The 20125-nt window shown below is 39.9% G+C and overlaps 1 long non-coding RNA gene across 10 annotated transcripts in view; it reads left to right on the forward strand.

Annotated features, from left to right (window-relative positions):
* LOC123593460 overlaps positions 1-20125 on the forward strand; it is a 51093-nt gene that overhangs the window by 25219 nt on the left and 5749 nt on the right. For 6 of the 10 annotated variants that reach the window (XR_006710325.1, XR_006710327.1, XR_006710331.1 and 3 more), the window contains one exon: positions 5271-6284. This is a non-coding gene — a long non-coding RNA (uncharacterized LOC123593460). Of the gene's footprint in view, positions 1-5270; positions 6285-10582; positions 10753-16314; positions 19703-20125 lie in introns of those variants that run through there. The other 4 variants (XR_006710326.1, XR_006710332.1, XR_006710330.1 and 1 more) reach the window with 4 other exon arrangements.

Consider the following 20125-nt stretch of genomic DNA (forward strand, 5'->3'; position numbering starts at 1 on the left):
CCTCTTTCTTCCCGTTTTGGAAGACGGTGCCAACATTTAGCCGCTTGCTCCAGCCCCAAATCTGACAATTTTCCTTGATTCTTCTCTTTCACCCAACTCAAAAAAGCCATTTATCTACACACTACTGATCCTACTCCAACATTCACCTTGAATCTGCCCAGTTCTATGCATTTCTAGGACTCTTGCCTCAGATAAAAACACTTTTTTCTGACCAGCTACAATGGCTTTTAACCTGCCATTTCTGCTTTCAGTCTTGCACATAGCAGCCACTGCAAACTTCTTGAACCATAGATCAGATCAACCATCAGTTTAAAATTTTCTACAAGTCTCTATGACTATAGAAGATACGTGCTCTGGCTTTTGCCTACCAAGTCTTTCTTTGGTTCCTCACCACTCCAAGCTTATTCCCTCCTCTGGAGTCTTTAAACTAGCTCTTCCTCTGCCCGCACACATGGCATATATTCTTGCTTATATTCCCTTCTAAAATGTCACCTCCTCAGAGAATCTTTGCCCGGGTATCCACCAAGAGTGTTCAGCCATTTTCTTTCTCTTCAGCCTATTTTAATTCTGTGGATAACACTTACCACTATCTGAATATATATATATAATATATATATATATATATTATATATAATATATATATATATAATATATATAGAATTACCACTATCTGAATATATATATATATATATATATGTGTGTGTGTGTGTATATATGTATATATATATATATATATATATATATATATATATATATATATAATTTTGTTACTTGTTTATTTTCTGTTTGTTGCCCCCACCAGAATGTAAATTCTTTGGGAGCAGTGACTTTATCAACGTCATTCAATTTAGTATCGTCAGTGTCGGGCACTAAGTAAGCACTCAGTGCTATGTGTTGAATGAACAGACGAATAAGGTGGATTAAAGGCACTTTAGAAGTGAGAAAAACAGAGTAAAGCTACTTGCCACAGATCACATAGACAGCAGGCTATTTGGCCTATTGCTTTGAATGGGATCATTGTCCTAATGACCTCTACTGCATCCCATGGTAACTAGCTTTTTTGTTTTTGTTTTTTGTTTTGTTTTTGAGAAGGGGAGTGGTGCACTAGTACATGCGGGACAGAGTGGGAGAGAGAATCTTTAGCAGATTCCATGCTCAGTACAGATCCCAATGCGGGCTTCCATCTCACAACAGTGAGATCATGACCTAAGTTGAAGTCAGACGCTTAACCAACTTTTAAGGAATTTTTTAAGGACATTTTTTAAAGGAAAATGTTGAATGAGAAACTTGCAGTCTTCCCCAGGTTTTGTAGGAATGGAGGATGGAGAAAATGGAGGTAATTTAGAGCAAAAAGGAAGAACATCTAAAGAAGATCCCTAGCAACATTACCTCTATTTTCCCGAGGAGAAACCTACCACTTGAAGAGGGCTTAAGTCACTCAGCCTAACTTACTCAGAAAGGGGTGAAACCACAGTTCAAACTCTGGTTCCTGTTTCAAAGATATGAATTCTCTACCACACCTATTGGTGGTGATTCTCAAACCTGACTGATATAACCCTTTCTAATTCCATCTACTTAACATGGACATCCCTCTATATGTCACAGACACATAAAAATGCTGGATGAAATATAATGAGACTATTTTACATATAGGCAAGGAAGAATGGAGGGAGAAATTTTGTCTCTTAGTTTCTTGGTCTCTATGTGCCAAAAATAAAGAAGAATCTCGTAACTAATGTGTGAGTCCATGAGTTGAGGCCAGAACAGAGGACATCAGACATGGCTAAGGGACATACAGGGGTTGGGTCTTTTTACACATGTCTAGAAGACAGGAGTGGCCCTTAGGCCTAAGAAAGATAAGGATTTGCAACTGAAATTCACACAAAGCTAGAACCCAGAAAGACCTGTTCTCACTGTATTAAGGTACTATAAAGCATTATTCCCTTACTAAAGCTACTGACAAAATTCTCACTGATCAGATATGGAAAAAAGATCCCACAACAAATGGCAATTTAAATATCTATATCCAGTGTAAGTGTAGAATTCAAATTTTAGACCATTCTCATAGCAGAGGAATCCCAAGTGGAGATATTAATGTAGATATAGTAAATATTTCTGGCCAGTGAAATTTCTGGACTCCACAGGAAAAATCCAGTGTAAGACTTCTCTGTAGGACTACTACCAATCTTCAAGTACACAGCATTCCACAAGGACACTATATCCTAGCTGAAAAAATACAAAGTACAGATTAAGGAAGCAGTCTAAAAAATGGGGGAGTTGACAGATACATGTGGGAAGAACAGCACCAAAAGAATAAGATAAACTAACAGTCTAAAGCTCTCTATAAATTTAAGTATAATTGCAATCCTGAAAGAGGTAGAGACATAAAAACCCTCATGAAAGAACATAAAAAGAACAGGCAGATATGACAACCCAGTAGAACAACTCAAAGTGAAACACTGGAAATAAAATTGAACAATGACCAGTTTTGAGAGCACATTGGCACAGTTAAAGAGAGAATCGATAACATGGAGGATGTATCTGAGGAAATTACCCAGAGTGCTGCAAAGACAAAGAGGTATGAAATCAAAAAGACAGGTTTGGAGATAGGGAGAATTAAATTAGAAGTCTGAACTTAAGTCTACTTGGAACTTCAGCAAGAGAAGATGGGAAGGCGCAATGCTTTAAGTGAAATGGCTATGAAGTTTCCAAAACTAAGGAAAGTCCTGAAACCTCACACTGAATCGGCAGAGTGCTGCACACCGTGTACAAATCTGGTAGATTCGTCGGATGAAGAGAACACTGAAGCAAACACTAGTTGAAGATCCGGTAGAGAAAACAGATAACATACAAGGGAATGATCATTAGAATAGGAGACATCAGCAAAATAGAGACCAGAAAACAAATCTACCTTCAGATCATCAAAATCACCTGAGAAGCATATGAAACTATAATATTATGGTTTTATCCCAAATGCTTTGAGTGGTAGTCAGGAATATCCATTAAAAAAAAAAAAGAAAAAAAACTTCAAGGAGGTTTAAAACGCTTGTATTCCTGAGCACCAAATACATAAGCACACACCTATATTCACATTATCACACTGATCTCAAGTATGTGTTAGTAAAATCTGCCCCCCCCCCAAAAAAAAAACCATGGAGAGGTTTAATCCAAAACCAAGGAAAATTTCTAATTTTTCTCCACGCAGTCTCCAGGAGATTCATGCTAAATGGTGCAAGATGATCTCCAAAGAACTAGGTGAAGGAGTGAGTGCAAGCATCTCTGACCTCACACTTCCTCACATTCCCATTTCCGTCTCCTCCAGCACATGTACAATGAGCATCAGAGGACACCTCATTCTCCACCAGACCTCCACAATCCCAAGAGCATATGTGAGGAGAGCATTACGTGACACACGATTCCCAACATACTTGATACTTTATATTACATCCAAAAAGATACCTTAAGACACAGAAATTTAGCCTATGTTGCCTTTATGGACATCTGTTCTCAGACTACTGGCTTTCACTGCTGTAAAAAAAGCTAATTCTACATTAATACTAGGTTTTATTTTCTCTAAACCTTTATACTCAGAGGTGTTCATTCCAGTATTATATACATGTAGGTAAAAACCTGGAAAACTCCAGCAGGATGGAGGGCAGTGAGGTTTTGTCACAGTGTCCTACGCACATGCAGTAATTTGTTTGCTTTTTGGCCGGAACTCCTCATACTTTGCTTTTCCCCTTTTCATAAACAATGCTTATGTAAACAGCACATCCACATGACAGAACTATGCTGGTAGAAAAATGATGTTTTGAACAGATAGTTCACAAAAGACTAAGAATGTACCATAAACACACAAATATTTAACCTCATTAGTAATAAAGAAGATAAAATTCCATTTTCTTCTATAAGATTAATTAGGGGGATGGGCACGACTTTGCTGCTAGTGTTATAAATTGGTCCATAATTCTTGGATCAAAAGTTGGTGACACAGACACTTAAAATTTTACATTTTTTTTGTTTTTGTTTTTGTTTTTTTTGCTGAGCAGTTCCATGTAAAGACTATATATTTTTAAAAATTGAACAAGCATAACATTGTTTATATTAAGAAAATTTGGAAACGTAAGTGTCCAAAAATAGGAATTAGGCCAATAAGATCTGGTGCTATACAATGGAATACAGTTAGGAAGGATACTAAATAATACATGGTAGTAACTCAAAAGTTGCAAAATTGAAGGTAAAGCAGTATTTTTATAGTTAACACACAATGTCAAGAAAGAGACATACTAAGAGTGAATAATAGTTTTCTCTGGGTAGCAGGAACATATGGGTGGGTTTTTTTTGTATAGAATTTTCTTTAAGTTTTGAAGTGACATTTTAATTTTTTTAATAAGGAGAAAATGGTCAATTTTTAAGCAATGAGATAATGCCAATAATGGCAAAAATGAAGGTTGCCTTATGATTACAACTATATAGAAATGTGTAGATGGAAGAAAAGTGGGGGAAAGAGGGGAAGAAAAATCTCTCTTAATAACGGTTTTCTTTGGCCAGGGGCATGTGGGACAAATGTTTGCTGCTTTTATGAATTTTTCATACTTTCTAATTTATTAACAAATTTCATACTTAGAAGGAAATTTAATAATCAGGGTTTTTTCCCCATTATATTTCATTTTAGACACCTCTCTGCCATAGCAAGGAGCCATTCTGAGTCCGAACACCAATTCTCTGGGCTCCATCCAGACCACTGTCTTAGCTAAGCTTTGCATAAAATATTACTCCTAAAGTTATGATTTCAATCAAAGGAGGCTGGGAGACTTTTCTAGAATCCTCTCCTGAGTCTATCAGGAAGCTGGGTGAGATCAGAACCTGTTTGTTTCCACTCAGTATTCTGTCTGGGTCTCCAGAGGGGGCGGAGAGCAATGAGATCTGGGCACCACCGCTGGAGCCCCCTGTTGTAGGACACCTGCTTTCTGGCATCAGTCCCTGACACATATGCTTTGCCTCTCCACTTTCGAGCAGAGGGCTCCTTGCCTGCACTAGTCTGGATGTCAGCAAAGTGGCCTGCTGGCCCCAAAAGCTTTCCGTATGAATTGCTGTGGGTGGTTTCTGCACATTGAAACGTGGCCCACAAACACACCCCTCCCCACACACATACGACATATTCCGTTAGAACCCATCCAGGTTCTTGGCCTGAATATTGGCCAAAACCAGACTTCAAAGAATCACCTAGTTTCCATCTGCTACGATACCACATTCCCTTCTCCTTTCAGCTTCCAGGCCTTTCTCCTGTCTTGTCTCCACATAGCTACGTGAATGAACTGATCTCGCACCTCCATGGCTGTAGAATCTTCTGCAGCGTCCCATCACGTTCAGGATAATGTATGTATTTCCATAGATGGAAAGCAAAGTCCTTCATGATGTGTCTCCAACTTACCTACTCAGCCTTCCCCTTCACCAAGCATTTCCAACCTTCCTCTATTGCTCTAACTCGCAGTCTATGGCCTTGACCCACTTCCTCACTTATCTCTGCTTTTCTACATGCTCTCCCATAGCCTTCTCTACTTTGTCCCTCCTTCACTATCTTTTCATCCTTCAAAAGTCAACTTGAGTGTCATTCCCATTGGGAAGCCTTCCTGACTCTCACCGCCTGTCTTCCTCCTCTGTCCTAGGTGCTCTGGCGCTTGACCCCTACATGTGCAGCTCAGCTCTTTCACTGGATTGTGAGGTCCTTGCAAACAAGGACTGGGTTTTCCTGTGGTCTTATTCCAGTGTCTAGCCTACTTTCATAGTTTCTAGTGAATAGCTAACACTCAAAAAGGTATCAAGCATTTCCACTCCTGGTATAAACCCAACAAATCCAAGACATGTACAAGAACATTCACAGCAGCATTGATGGAGTTAGTCCTAAACTGGAAAGAACCCACAGGCCTGCTCACCATCGAGTGAGTAAATCACAGCATTTTAAGTAAATAAATCCTATACAACAATGAGAAGGAATGAATGAATGTTGTGAATTCATCTCGCAAACATAATGTTGAGTGAAAGCATTTGCAGAAAGAAGAGTAAATGATCTATAACTCCGTTTATGTTAGAAATCATGTGAGTAGTCACCCTCGAAGGTACAGGGGAACTGACAGGGGTGTCTGGGATCCCAGTAATGTCCTGTTCCTTGACCTGGATGCTGGTTTCATGGACATTTTCACACCAAGAAAATCCATCCAGCTGTATATTTATGATTTGTGTACATATCTATCATACCCTAATAAAAATTTTAATTGAGGAAAGTTCCCTTTGTGAAACATGTCTCTCTGGTGTTTTGAACAGTGACAGAACGGGCAGTGTATGTTTGCTTCAAGTGAATTGCCAGCTTGATTAATGCTCTTTTCCCCACACTCACGATGGTGTCACATGGTAGAATGGAAAAAAAAATTTTTAAGAGAAAATCTCTTCCTCTACTGGGTCTAGCATTTGCTTTAAGAAATGTGATGCTCATTGGTGTCAACCAGGTGTTCATTTGGGTAGTTGGGATTCTCAACTTGAATTTTGGCAACCTCAAATAATTTGGGGCTGTATCACCATATAAATAACTATAACTGGCATTTCACTCTTTGTATCTTCATCCTTTTGTATTTAAGGTTTCTGTCACCAACAGGCATAGGCTTATTGGCCTGCACACATCAATCACACCTTCTATGTACTTTATTGATTCACCTTTCATTGCTACATTTCAAAATTGGTTTTCTTCTTGGTACAAAGGTAAATTATCTACATTAATCTTTCTTCCCCTCCAAATTTTAAAGGGTCTAGAAATGCCCAGACTAGGGGACATGTTTAAAAATACATTTCCTTCTCTTTCAACAAACCAATACATGTACAAAAGGACCCTGGATGTTTGAAATGGCCATGGCCATCTTGGCTGTTCTCTGGGCCCTGCACACTGGAGCCTGTCCACCCATCCCTGCAGGGACTCACCGAGTTTCTCTCTCACGTTCTGAAATAAAAGCCTTTCAGTGTCTGCACAGATGGGAATTCTGCTGCCACCTTCTCATTTCACATTTCCTGCACTTTTCTTCCTGAGCACTTGACTGCCCAAAATAGAATCATGGTTTTTTGAGTCTGTGTGTAGGAATTTAGTGGGGGAAATGGCCCAGGTTTCTGTCATTCCCTGTAATTACCACACCTTGAGGTAGTTTTCCTCTTGGCTACAGGGTAGATCACAGATTCAGAAGAGTGCTCAGAGTGCCTTTCAGAGAAGAGCGTGGATTTTCCTTCAGGAGGTGGTTGGGGAGGGCTCCCCTCATGGCAGGGCATCAGTGTCCAAGGAGGACACAAGAGGGCACAGAAAACAGGGCCTTTGCATGCTTTGCCACCCAATAGCCCCCTTCTCCTATTCTCTGCCTTTCTGAGGTCTCTTCCTCACTGGATATCCCCTCTTCTCTGCCTTTTTAAACTCAGCTCCCAAAAGGATCAACACCCCTGCTTCCTCTCTGCTCAATTGAATTATCTCCGTCCTTCCAAGCCGAGTTTAAATCCCGTCTCCTCTGGGTAGCCTTCCTGGATGACTTCCTCTGAAAGTGATTTCCCACTTGTCTCATTTTCTAGAGCCCCTGCTAGTATTAACTGAATACTTCCGGGCCAGACTTTATTCTTATCACTTTACATATACATATACAAAGTCAGAATCCTTACAATGACTCTATAAAATAGGTTTGATAGTTATTCCCATTTTATAGATGAGGATTCTGAGCCATAGTGATACCATAGCTCCCTAATTAGATGAGAAGCTCCGTTTACCAGCTCTGACTTAGGGACTTGTCCCTTTCGCAGCACAAGGATTGGAGACTTGCAATCACTAATTCTTTACCTCATACTTGTCCACTTTGCCATGTGATGAACTTAAAACCATGAGAAAAAGATTTTGAAAATCATTTCTGTGCATTGTATGTTACCTTTCCATTTCTGTCAACATGGGGTACTGTGCAACAGAGGCAGGATTGATAAAAAACCACAATAACAAAAAAGAGTCCTTATTTGGTAAGTGATGGCACGGTGGTAAGTGATGTACATTCAGTAGTCTCCTAATCCCAGCTCTTCTCCCCCAAAAGGATCAGAGAGAGGTTGCAAAAGCTTGCAATAGGATCAACTAAGTAGATTAAGCCAAGGGACTACAAATGTAGGAAGTCAAACAAAATCCTGAGTTCTGTCATCACCCAAGAACACATGCCCTAAAGACCCTCCTTTGGAAGTGGAATTTGACTCTAGGCTTACCACTGTTGGTGACAGAGAAGGACACATAACAATTCGAACACCCCCATTGCCTCTGAGATAAAGACCAACCCTCTGTTCAAATGAAGCACACATGAATGGCTCATCAAACCATCTCCTATTACACTTCTCAGCACAGACCAATCTCTTCTCACTGAAAAATATGATCATAATATCCATCCAAGGAGGCGGCTGAACTGTTAGGTCCAGGTATACAGTTTAATTTGATTTGACTTCAGTTATCTAAGAGATAGATGGACTGTATGTGTTTCAGGAGATTCCCCACCAATGTTATTTCTCACAACCAGGTTCCCTACTGTCTTCTCTGATTACCTTTCCATCTTTAACTAAAAGCTGAATAGGTATTGTGGTATAACCCCTTTGAACATCTGATCGAACTCGCATGCCCAGGAACAGCCTCTGGGAAACCCACTCTTACAGGCAACATGGAGCTTTAAAAATGGAATTTTCAATGGGAAAAATGAAATTCAAACTCCTTTGTGCGATTTATGATGCTTTTCACAACCCAACCTCAGCCTGCTTTTCCACACCTGATTTATTAATTCCCTTTTAGCATTTTCATGCTTCATCCAACTAAACTCCAGCATGTTCCATGAAGACACTCACTGAGACCCCGTAGATGCTTCCTCAACACCCTTTCCTGTTTCCTCTACCTTCTCTGCCTACTGGGTCCTGAAGGATGGCACCTTTTCTGGGAATCCTTCCCTGATTCACCTAACAATCTCACCCTTTACGAGATTCCAGTAACACTTTGCTTCTACCAGATCTTAATATCTCCTTTTTAGCCTCTCTGATTTTTTTCCCCCCCTGGCACATTGTGAACTCCTCCAGGGTAGAAATTTGTCTTATTTATCTTTGTATTCCAGCATCGGGGACTTTGTCTGACCTGGATTTATTACACCAGATATTTATTGAGTGCATCCTGTACAGACAAAGCAAGTTGGGACAGTTCCCTTCCTGTGATGTTAGGTTAAAAACAACAACACCCCATGAGTTACTCCACAGGTGACCTAAATATGCTTCCATTATTTTCTGAAGCCACCCAGATCTGTGGAAATGGATTACTCAATATGGTTTGATATAGAAAAGGGAGGCCCAGTACATAGTTAGGTTGAACCACTAACTGATTCTACTGAACTCTGTTTCCTAACTTGGTATTTCCCGGATTTGAAAAGCTCCAAAGAATGCATGTTGCCACTTATTCCAAGTGTCTTCTCCTGTTTGTGCAACCTCCGTCAAGTCAAAGGACTTTGCAAAATTATATTTGGCATGTGGATACATCACTTCATCCGCCAGTAAAACACACATGCCCCCTTACAAGTAAAACAGAGCAACTGTCCCAAGGGACCTTGGCAGTTTTATAGCAGAGGTAAGAGAAGGGTCAGGGAAAAAAAGATAGCTACTCCTCCTTGATTTCCTGACATAAATAGAAAATTTAAGAACTAAGTTACCCAATTTCATTGTCATTCAAACGACCTATTTAGGTGAAGGCTACAGTAAGTATTATGTGAATCTGACCTCAGTTCAGGACTTTGAGTCTTTTTAATCAGCCATCCATCACAAAAAGCCATATTATGGACCTTCAGAGCAACATGAGCACTGCACAAATCTACAAAATTTCCATAAGTGCAGTTCCAAAAATGTGTTCATCAATGAAAGCATTCTGAATACAGAAACTGGAAGCTGGTATCTGAAAAGTTACTTTATATCATATTGTTTATATATTAACCAATCTAGAAAATAAGTTGTTTTTGCTTTTTTGGGTACCTATGCAAAGTCAAATCACACTACCAACTTTTGTTGGGAAATAAGTTATTTTATTTACAGTAAAGTTTCCACATGATAAAGTGCAGGACTTTATAAATTTGGCATTATTTTTTCTACTTTTCTATTCAAAAGTTCATCAAACTTCCATCAGGTGTTAATTGTGGGGGTGCCTGGGTGGCCCCATTGGTTAAGCATTTGACCCTTGATTTCCACTCAGGTCATGATGTCACAGTTGTCAGATTGAGCCCAATGTCAGGCGCCAGGTTGGGTGTGGAGCCTACTTAAGATTCTCTCCCTCTCTTTCTGCCCCTCCCCTGCCCGTGTGCACACATGCGCACTCTCTAAAATAAAAAGAATGGTGTGACAGCCTCTATAGTTGGCACTAGAGAAAGAAAGATCACTAAAATCTTTATCCACATGTAATATACAGTATGCTAGGGAAGACAGACCAGCTAAGATATCATTTCAATACATTATGATATAAGTTCTTAGATACAGGTGGTCATGAGTGCTCTGGAATCTCTCTCAGAGGAAAGGCAAAGATGAGAGCTCACAGGAAGCCCTCCCCAAAGTGCTGAGCCTTGGAAGATGAAAAACATGAGTACCATGCATGAGATGGAGATGACAGTGCGCCTCCTTACAATGAAATGAGAGCAGGAGGAACCAAGGACAGGATCTGGATAGCCCACAAACGAAGGGGTAAGTGAAGGAAGAGGAGACTTTGAAGGGGATCAAGCAGCGAGGAGAAAGGTAGAAGAGCCAGGAGAGAATAGTGCCACAGAAGCTTGTTGTCCAAGAGATCACAGACAGCATCTCAAGGAGGGAGTCAATAGTCCATGGTAACATGCAGAGAAAAAGTAGAGAAGTGAGAAGAGTAGAGAAGCTGATATGGGCACCAAGAGTATGGGTGGAGGAGATAACCATGACTAAGAGGGAGGAGCTCCAGTGTTCCAAGACAGTGGGCAAAGACCCAAGAAACGGGGCAGGGGTAGGTAAATACATGAGTGGGAGCAACAGAAGTTAATGTAGTTCAAAGGCAGATGGCTTTAGTTTTTTTATTCAAAGTCGGCAACAAAATATCACCTGCTGTTGCTGAGGACATAGGGACTGGGGAAGTGCCTGGAGGAAAATGGTAGTTTGGGGACATCAGAGAACGAAGAAGAAGAGTATTACTGAAAGCTGGGAAGAGCACTGGGTTTGAGATGCCTCTGATTCACATGGTTGTGGTTTCCTCCATCTGAAAGCAGAAGCCCAGAGATTGAGGCAGGGAATAGTAGCAAATGTTTCCTGAGCATTTACTATACATCAGACACCAATTTCAGCATCTTTATGTTGTGTGGTAGGCAGAGTAACAACTTCCCCAAAATGTCAAATCCTAATCCCTGGAACCTGTGAATGTGGTACGTTATACATGGCAAAGAAGAATTAAGGTTGCAGATGAAATTAAAATGGCTGGTCAACTAACTTTAAGATATGGAGAGTATGGGGCACCTGGGTGGCTCAGTCGGTTGAGCATCCAACTCTTGATTTCGGCTCAGGCCATGTGATTCTCTCTCTCCCCTTACCCTGCTTGTGCATTCTCGTTCTCAAAATAATAAATAAACAAACAAACTTAAAAAAATAAAATAGGGAGAGTATACTGGATTATCTGGGTGGGCTCAATATAATAAGGGTCCTGTTAGGCAGAAGAAAGAAGCACAAGAGAAGATCACAATGATACGGTGTGAGAAGGACTGAACCTGACATGGCCGGCATTAAAGGTGGAGGAAGGGACCATGAGCCAAAGAATGCAGGTGGTCTCTAGGAACTAGAAAACATAAGGAAATGGATGTTCTCCTAGAACCTCCCAAAAGAAATGCAGCACTGCCAACATCTTGATTTTAGAGCCTCAGGAGACTGTGCCAGACTTCTGACCTACGAAAGTGTCAGCTAACAAATTTGTACAATTTTATTTTGTAAATTTGTGATAACTTGTTACAGCAGCAATAAGAAACTAAAATGCACGCGTTTTATTTGAATTCTCACAACAGTATTTTACCGGTTGGGAAACTTAGTGAGTCAATCCTGGTTATTGCCCTGGATGCCATAAGAGAGGTGGGGGACAAAACTTAAGGAAGTAACGTTATTTTATAAACATCTGCCTCAAGGAGAGCCTTGTAATATTTTTTAGGCAAGAAATCATAGACCACTTCTGAAGGCACAGAGAGTTCAAAAGTGATGCTGATAATGTGGGGTTCTCAGATTCTTCCATCTAGATGGCCCTATGCCATCCCTATCAGTTTTCTGCTTTACTATCCGAGATTTGGTAAAGCTGCATTTCAAGCCTTCTCTTCAATCTGACTCACAATTAGGTCCTGGGCCTGATTTTCAGCCCAATCTGCCTTCTGCCTCCAGTAGTGGGGGGGCCTCTTTAAGGCCACAAGAGAGGGCTTTAGGGTTGCACATTATGCCCTGAATTAGTGGTTGGTTATATTGAGCCCACCAAGTCAACGGCCTTTATAATTACTGTTGGTACCATATCTTTCAAGCGCTATTGGGGGTGAGAATGCCAGTATCCCAACCCACTGGACCCCAGGTAAGATTCTTAGCATCTGTGATGTTTGGCAAGTCTGGGGATAACCCCACTCTACTTCTCTCCTCCAGGGGCCATCTTTTCCAGTTAAGACAATATCCAATTCCAGAAGCACCTGCTATATCTTAGAATTAAAATAATTTTACTTCCAAGTCAAGACAAAATGTCATGAAATACAGAAGCCAGAACTCCTAGATATGGCAATTCCCTTGTGTTTTACAAAGTAAATCATAAATGTAGTTAAGTAAAAGGTCCCCAACAGCTTCCAGTAGTGGATGAAGCTAAGGAAGATGAACCAGAACTGCTCTTATAATGTTATGTTCTACGTTTGCCTTCCTGGTAGTGACTTTCTCATTTTTTAAGGACTGCTGATTTCTACTTTGCTTTGCCATAATTTCTTTTTTCCTCATTTTTACTGTACTAGAATTTTGTCAGGGCTCATTGATAAATTAATCGATAGGATACAATATAAAGTAAATCCACGTGTAGCCTTACCACAAATTTTCAAGAGCCCAGGTACAATGACTTTTGTGCCCCTTTATCCATCTTTTCCCTTATCTCCCTGTTCTTAGGAGAGCAGGACAGGCTTGGGATTGACCATTAAAAGGCCAAGATATCATGCGCAGGTTGGTTGGTTGTTGCTTCTGTCTCCCTCAACAGGTGCTCTCTGAGCCCCATCTTCTTCACATCTTATATAGGGATGATCAGAAAACCCAGTTGGTATCATTCTACTCTTCTCGTTGCTCAGGCTTCTCTAGTGACACTACACTGAGTTTCTACAACATGCCAAACTCCCTTGAAGGGATTCTGTACTTGCTTTTCTTCTAACATACCCTTCCTGCTAATATACCCTAAGTAGGTGACTTCTCATCTTAGATCTCAGCTTAAATGTTATTGTACTTAAATCCTAGGGTGTCCTTCCTTGACCGTTTTATCTAAGTAGATCACCTCTTAAAATTCACCATCGCTGCCCACTATTTCCTTGATAACCCATATAACATTCTAAATTTTATACACACATAAATAAAATATATTGTCTATATATTCAGCTATAATGATACCCTTTAAAATGCTAGTTCAAGGCTTTGCACAGAATGCTCTTAATAAACATTTGTTTGTTAAACAAACAGGTCAATCTATTTCATTAACCTTGAGTGTATTGATGATGCAGTATATGCAGGAAACATTTTAACCATATTTTTATCTGTACCGAATACTAGATGCAAATAATATTTCATAATGTTCAAAAGTGTTCCTTATTAGATCAATTATCAGATGCTATGCCAAAAATAGCAGTATATCTATGAACTTTACAGATTTTAAATGCTCACATCTGTAATTCTCACAATATTTCCTGGAAGCGTGCCAGGTATTTCATCCTAAATAAACGGATTATGTGCATAATTTAAGTTAGGAAAGAATGACGCATTTTGAGGGCTCTAAATGTGTAAATGATTACACATTAAGTGAGGAATTGCTTTCTCTTTTGCCCACCAGCCAAACGGTGCAAATTCCTTTGATGCTGGAGTTCAGAGAGAAAGGAAATAAATATACCTCTGAAATGGCAGTCGCAGAAGTGCCCATCAGCTCTGAGTTCTGCCTTAATTGAGCATTGGATATGCAGGAGAATAAGCTACTTGCCAATGTCACATGATTTATATCCATAATCAGAAAAATATGAGGCTTAAAGTTCAGGTGCAGATTGACATTCTCTAGCCTGCACAAAGCTGATCATGACCTTTCGAAGCCATGAGCAATCACTTAATGTCCATTTCCTCTCAGCCACCTGGAACATCAAATCAAGAAGCATCTTTGGAAAGCTAAGATTTTGAATTGCAAAGTGATGCCCAAATGATCCAGCTATGAAGCTTAGAGCTGGGCAGGGAGAAATTAATCAAGCAGTGGGTTTTTAAAAGAGAAACGTGGCTTCCATCTTTTATGTATAAGAAGCAAACAAGTTGAAAACTTTTTTTCCAAAAACAAAATCCTTTGTGACTATGATCCCTTGAACAGTCTCATGATAGTAAGTCCTGGAATCAACATTGGAAATGCACAGAACAGGCATGCTGACCCCTGAGTGCATGACATTTCTAGGATCAGTCGCAAGTCCACATACATGTGACAGTGCACTGAATTTCGCAGGCACAGTGTCTGCCTCTAGTCCTTTATTTAATGGTTTTTCCAAATGACAGCTTCCTAGATTATTTCCATAAGAATGTAAAAAGCAGGCTACAATTCAAGGACTCAATAACTGGCTGGATGCCCTTGGAGTCTCATGACCTTCATTTCAAGTAGGTCCAGATAGAAAAGAACACTACTGGCTGTCATATTTGTAGTACCTGCAATGTACTAGGATCTATTACGTTTCTTATCTCATTCAGCCCTCTCTCTAACTCCATGATCGGATATTTTAAATGTTGGCTACAAGGAAACTGAAACACATCATCAATGAGCACAAACTAATAAGTACCAGAGCAGGTACACAAACCTGTCTCAAATAGGCTCCAAGGCTCACGCTCTTTCCACCACACTATCTCTTCTTCACTTGGTCTCTACTAAGTGTCAACCTATTTTTCTCATCAGTGTTATGACCAGTGTCTGCTAGGAGGACAGATTGGGTCACTGGCCTCCAAAGAATGCTCCCAGTTTTTTCATCTCAATTGAGCTCCCTGGAGGGTTTCCTTTCTGGCTCAGAGCAGTGTGTATTGACCTTGCCAGTCAGGGTTGCAGTGTCTTCAAGAAACGCCCAGCTGAGTTTGCTCCCATCAATGCTGTCAGGAGCACAAGTTGGTTTCCCCTGAACGCTATGCTCTGGAGCGTTCTGTGGCAAGAACTCTTATCAGGGGCAGTTGTTCTCAGAAATGGTGGCGCTCAACGGTGGCTCTCAATTGCCTCCTTGCCAACCCTTGCCTTCATTCCTAACAATGGGAACCCTTGGCAGCCAATAATCCTTCTAACTACTATTGACAAACCATCAGCATAGTCCTTTACCGGTCTTCCAGTCTCATGTAGCTTTGGCTACCAATAGGTAATTATGAATAAAGCCACACAGCTCTTTGGAGAAAATGTTAACAATTCCTATGCACATTTCTACTCTGATTCATACTTTTGTCTGCCCCCTCAGCCCTGTTTTACTTTGGTTGATGCCAGGAAGTACTCACCCTTCTCCGCATCAGCAAAGGAGACTATTCTCCAAGGAGACAGCAATAGGGAGCCACTTACTCTTTTCTGGAAGTACCTGGATTCAGGTTATATGAAGATGTAATGCTATAAAAATCTCAGACTCTCCCTTCCTGGGTTACAGAAGCATCTAAACAAAGCAAGACCCCAGAAGAGTCCGAGAAATACGTTCGTAATTCCAGGTAGATTAATCAAATACTATTAGAAACCAAATCTAAAGCAAGCCACATATGGGACATTTTTCTTTTTCATCTGCTTTCAATGATAATTTGGTTTTTCTTGACTTGAAAGAAAGCTTTATCTGATTTAATGGTCTCTTTGGCTATCAACCCATTTCTCTCCTGCCTTTTACTATTTATTTTATAGACTAGAGATAAGCCTGCTTCAATAACCCCCTTTCCTCATTGCAGTGTGGTTCCATTCATCAAAACTCTAATATTCTTGGATTCTAATGTAGGCAATTCCAATGACCTTTCAAAATCCTCATTTTCCTTGCCCTCTCTTTCTAGAATTTTCCAGGAAAGAAACTAAGAGCCCTGGTTGAGCTGCTCCCCCAAAGCCGGTACCGATTTACTAGTCATACAAGGGAGCCATCTTGGAAGCAAATCCTCAATTAATCCTCAAGCAAAGCCCTCAGTTAATCACCAGCAACCACCAACTACCTCCAGCTAACACTGCATGGGGCAGAGACAAGCCTTACCCCACTGAGCCCTGCCCAAATTAAAGATTTATGAGGAAAAAAAAATTACTGCTGTTTTAAGCCCATTTTAACTAAAACATGACTTTGATCCTAAAGCACGAGACCCTCCTCTGAACCCTCTGTACCCATCTATCATTGAACTATGCTATACTGTGTTACAAGTTATTTTTTAATGTGTTTAGATATTATCCTCTTGGAGACAGGTATTTTGTACTACATTTGTTGAGTTCTCGCACAGTGACTTTTTAGGCAGTAGATACTCTATAAATATTTCCTGGTTAATTAAATCCAAGACTATGTGTTCTATGAGATAAAACTGCTTCTTATTGTGCCAGCTCTGCAAACATGAGAGAGGGTGCAGAGAAGACATCCTGAAACCCACCCAGACTCTGGGTAGATAACTGACATTTAAGATACTAAAATATGTGTATCATAGAAAATGCATATAACCACCCATTCTTCAATCTTCTAAAGTGCTTATTTAATGCTCTTTTGGAATTTGGTATCCAAATCTTGGGATTTCTTTAAAAAGTCAACCTACATTAGAGCCTTATCACTCAACCTATTTTTTTTATTAATGAGTTACAACAGAAATGAAGTTTGCCATTAATGAGCTACACATAATCTATCTGTAAATAATAACCACCACTAATGGGCAAATTAATTAGACTTCAGGTTTCTTCTCTTTGTTTTTACACTACTTTGTTTACCCTAATACGTTTCATCTAAATATCATTAGACATAACTTCTGGAATGGCAGTATGAGGAGCTCTGAAGACTCACTTCCTAACAAAACAACCTGAACTAGTAAAAACCAAAACACCAACAACTATTTAAAATCTCTATGCAGTGCCTAAGAGAGTACAATAAATGAAGAAGCATTTATTCAACAAAATGTAATAAACTGTGGTAAGAACAGTGAGAGCCTATGTCACTTGAGTCATGATCTACTCCATCCCTTACCCTTCCCCCCAACTCAGCATGCTTGAGGTTCTGTTCCAGAGAGGGGTCCCTCTCCCCCAAGCTACCAGTCAAGTGCTATTTCTCCCTGGGATGGACATGTGCCAACATTTCTCATCCTCTCCAGCTGCCTGTTGTGAAACTAATTTCTAAACAAGGGTGACCAAGAGGTCAGGGGATCCCTTCCTCCCTCTAGCCCCACTCTTAGTCCCACTGGTTCTACTCCAGGCAAAGGTAGCTGAAAATACTAGAGCCAATTATCATCACCACAGTTTGCTCATACAGAGGATATTCCACACTGGGAGAGGCAAGCTGGGAAGACCAGAGGCTACTGCTCCTGCCTAGTGCCCTGCTCATTAGAGGAAAAATGGTGCTCCAAGAGAAGTGGGTCATTGTCTCTGCTCCCACGCCCAAAGCAATTTAACTCTGAGATTTTCTTGCATAGAGAGAGGCAAAAAGAAGAAAAGATGTAGAAGCTCTTACCAGACCAACTACATGTATTTGGAATAGAATGTAAGTTTAATCCTAAGATATTTTCAAAGAACAATGATGATTTGGGGGTAGACAATTAAGAGGAGGCTGATATCTCTATGAAAGCAACAAGGAAAAACTTTAAGCCAACTAGATTACCAGAGAAAATCAGGTAAAGAGATAACTGCTAAGATGAGCCCTTCTGGAGTCAGAAAAAACCTCCAAGACTAGCTCTATAAAAGGTCCCAAATTAGTTGGATCAGACTATGGAGCACTGTATGTATAAGGACATTATCAAAAACCATAGAGTAATCAGCCAGCAGTAAGGAGAGCCTAATTAAGCTGGATGTGATACCAACAGACAAAACGGACTTAGCAGCGAGATCAGGAAAATAGCCAAAGAGAACCCTGCTAAAACTGGTTATCCAAAGGTGACTGTGCCCACGCCCAAGGCTGCAAGTTCTCAAGAATGACATCACAGGCCTCATGCCACATGGGAAATTTCACTGAAGTTCTCCAGCCAAGTTACTAAACAAATAAGCAAATAACAACAACAAATCTGAGAGATGAGAGATGAGAAATCAGTATCCATAGTTGCTATAATATATTACCACAAATGTTCAGTTTTCAGTAACAACAACAAATTATGAGACATGCACAGATGCAGGCCAGTGTGACCAATACAAGGGGTAAGGGCAAACAGGCAACAAGGACTGCCTCTAAGAGGGCCCAGATAACAGACCTAAAACAAGTTTATAGCAGCCACTATACTATGCTCAAAGAACTAATGGAAACCATGCTTTCAAAAATAAGTATAATCATAATGTCTCATCAAATTAGGAATAATATATAAATTATAAAAATAAACCAAATGGAAATTTCCAAGTTAAAAATCTACTAACATGAAAAATTTACTAAAAAGACTCAAAAGCAGATTTGAACTGGTAGAAGACAGAATCAAGGATCTTGAAGATGGATTGTATAACATGTATCAACCTAAGTAACAGTGATACTGAGTAATGCCTTAGAGAAATGTAGGACATCATAAAGAGCAGCAATATACTCATAATGAGACTAGGAGAATGACAGGAGGGGTAGAAGGGAGTAAAATATGTGTTTAATAAAATAATGGCTAAATACTCCCAAATTTTATTTTTTTTAAAGTAATCTAGACATCCAAGAAACTCAACATCTTTCAAGAAGGATAAATGCAGAAAGATATACAACCAGACACTTCATAACTAAAATGTTAAAAGACAAAGAGAAAAATCTTGAAAGCAGTGAGGAAAAGAACTCATCAAGTACAAGAGAACCCAGAAGATTAACAGCTGACTTCCCATCAGAAACAATGAGACTGGAAGGCAGTGGCATGATACATTTAAAGTGCTGAAATTTCAAAAATAGGTCTTCCAAGAAACTTATATCCAGAAAAACAATGTTTCAAAAACGAAAGCAAAATCAAGACCTTCCCAGATAAATAAAACTGAGAGAATTTGTTGCTCTCACAATATCTTATAAGAAATACTAAGGGAAGTTCAGGCTGAAAGCAAGTGACCACAGACAGTAATATAAATCTACGTGAAAAAGAAAAGAGCACTGATAGAGATAATAACATAATTGTAAAACACAATATAAATGCATGTTTCTTCTTCTCTCTCTTAGCTTATTTAAAAAGCAGCTCTGTAGGAGCACCTGGGTGGCTCAGTCGGTTAAGCGTCTGACTTCAGCTCAGGTCATGATCTTATGGTTCGTGAGTTCGAGCCCCGCATCGGGCTCTGTGCTGACAGCTCAGGGCCTGGAGCCTAGAGCCTGCCTCGGATTCAGGGTCTCCTTCTCTCTCTGCTCCTCCCCCACTTGTGCTCTGTCTCTATCAAAAATAAATAAATATTTAAAAATTTTTAAAAATATAAAATGCAGTTGTGTCAAGGTGCCTGGCTGGCTTAGTTGGTAGAGCATGTGACTCTTGATCCGGGCGTTGTAAGTTCAAGCCCCACGTTAGGTGTGGAGCTTACTTAAAACTAAAATCTTAATAAAAATAAAATAGAAAAAGCAGCTGTGTCAAACAATATGCATGTAATTGTATTTGGTGGTCTATAATGTAGAAATGCAATCTATTTGCTAACGGCAAAAAGGAGGTGGGAGCAAAGCTATAATGTAGTAAGGTAACGACACCATATGCTAACTGAAAG

This window comes from Leopardus geoffroyi, chromosome D4, assembly GCF_018350155.1.
Source record: "Leopardus geoffroyi isolate Oge1 chromosome D4, O.geoffroyi_Oge1_pat1.0, whole genome shotgun sequence".
Classification (NCBI taxonomy): Eukaryota; Metazoa; Chordata; class Mammalia; order Carnivora; family Felidae; genus Leopardus; species Leopardus geoffroyi.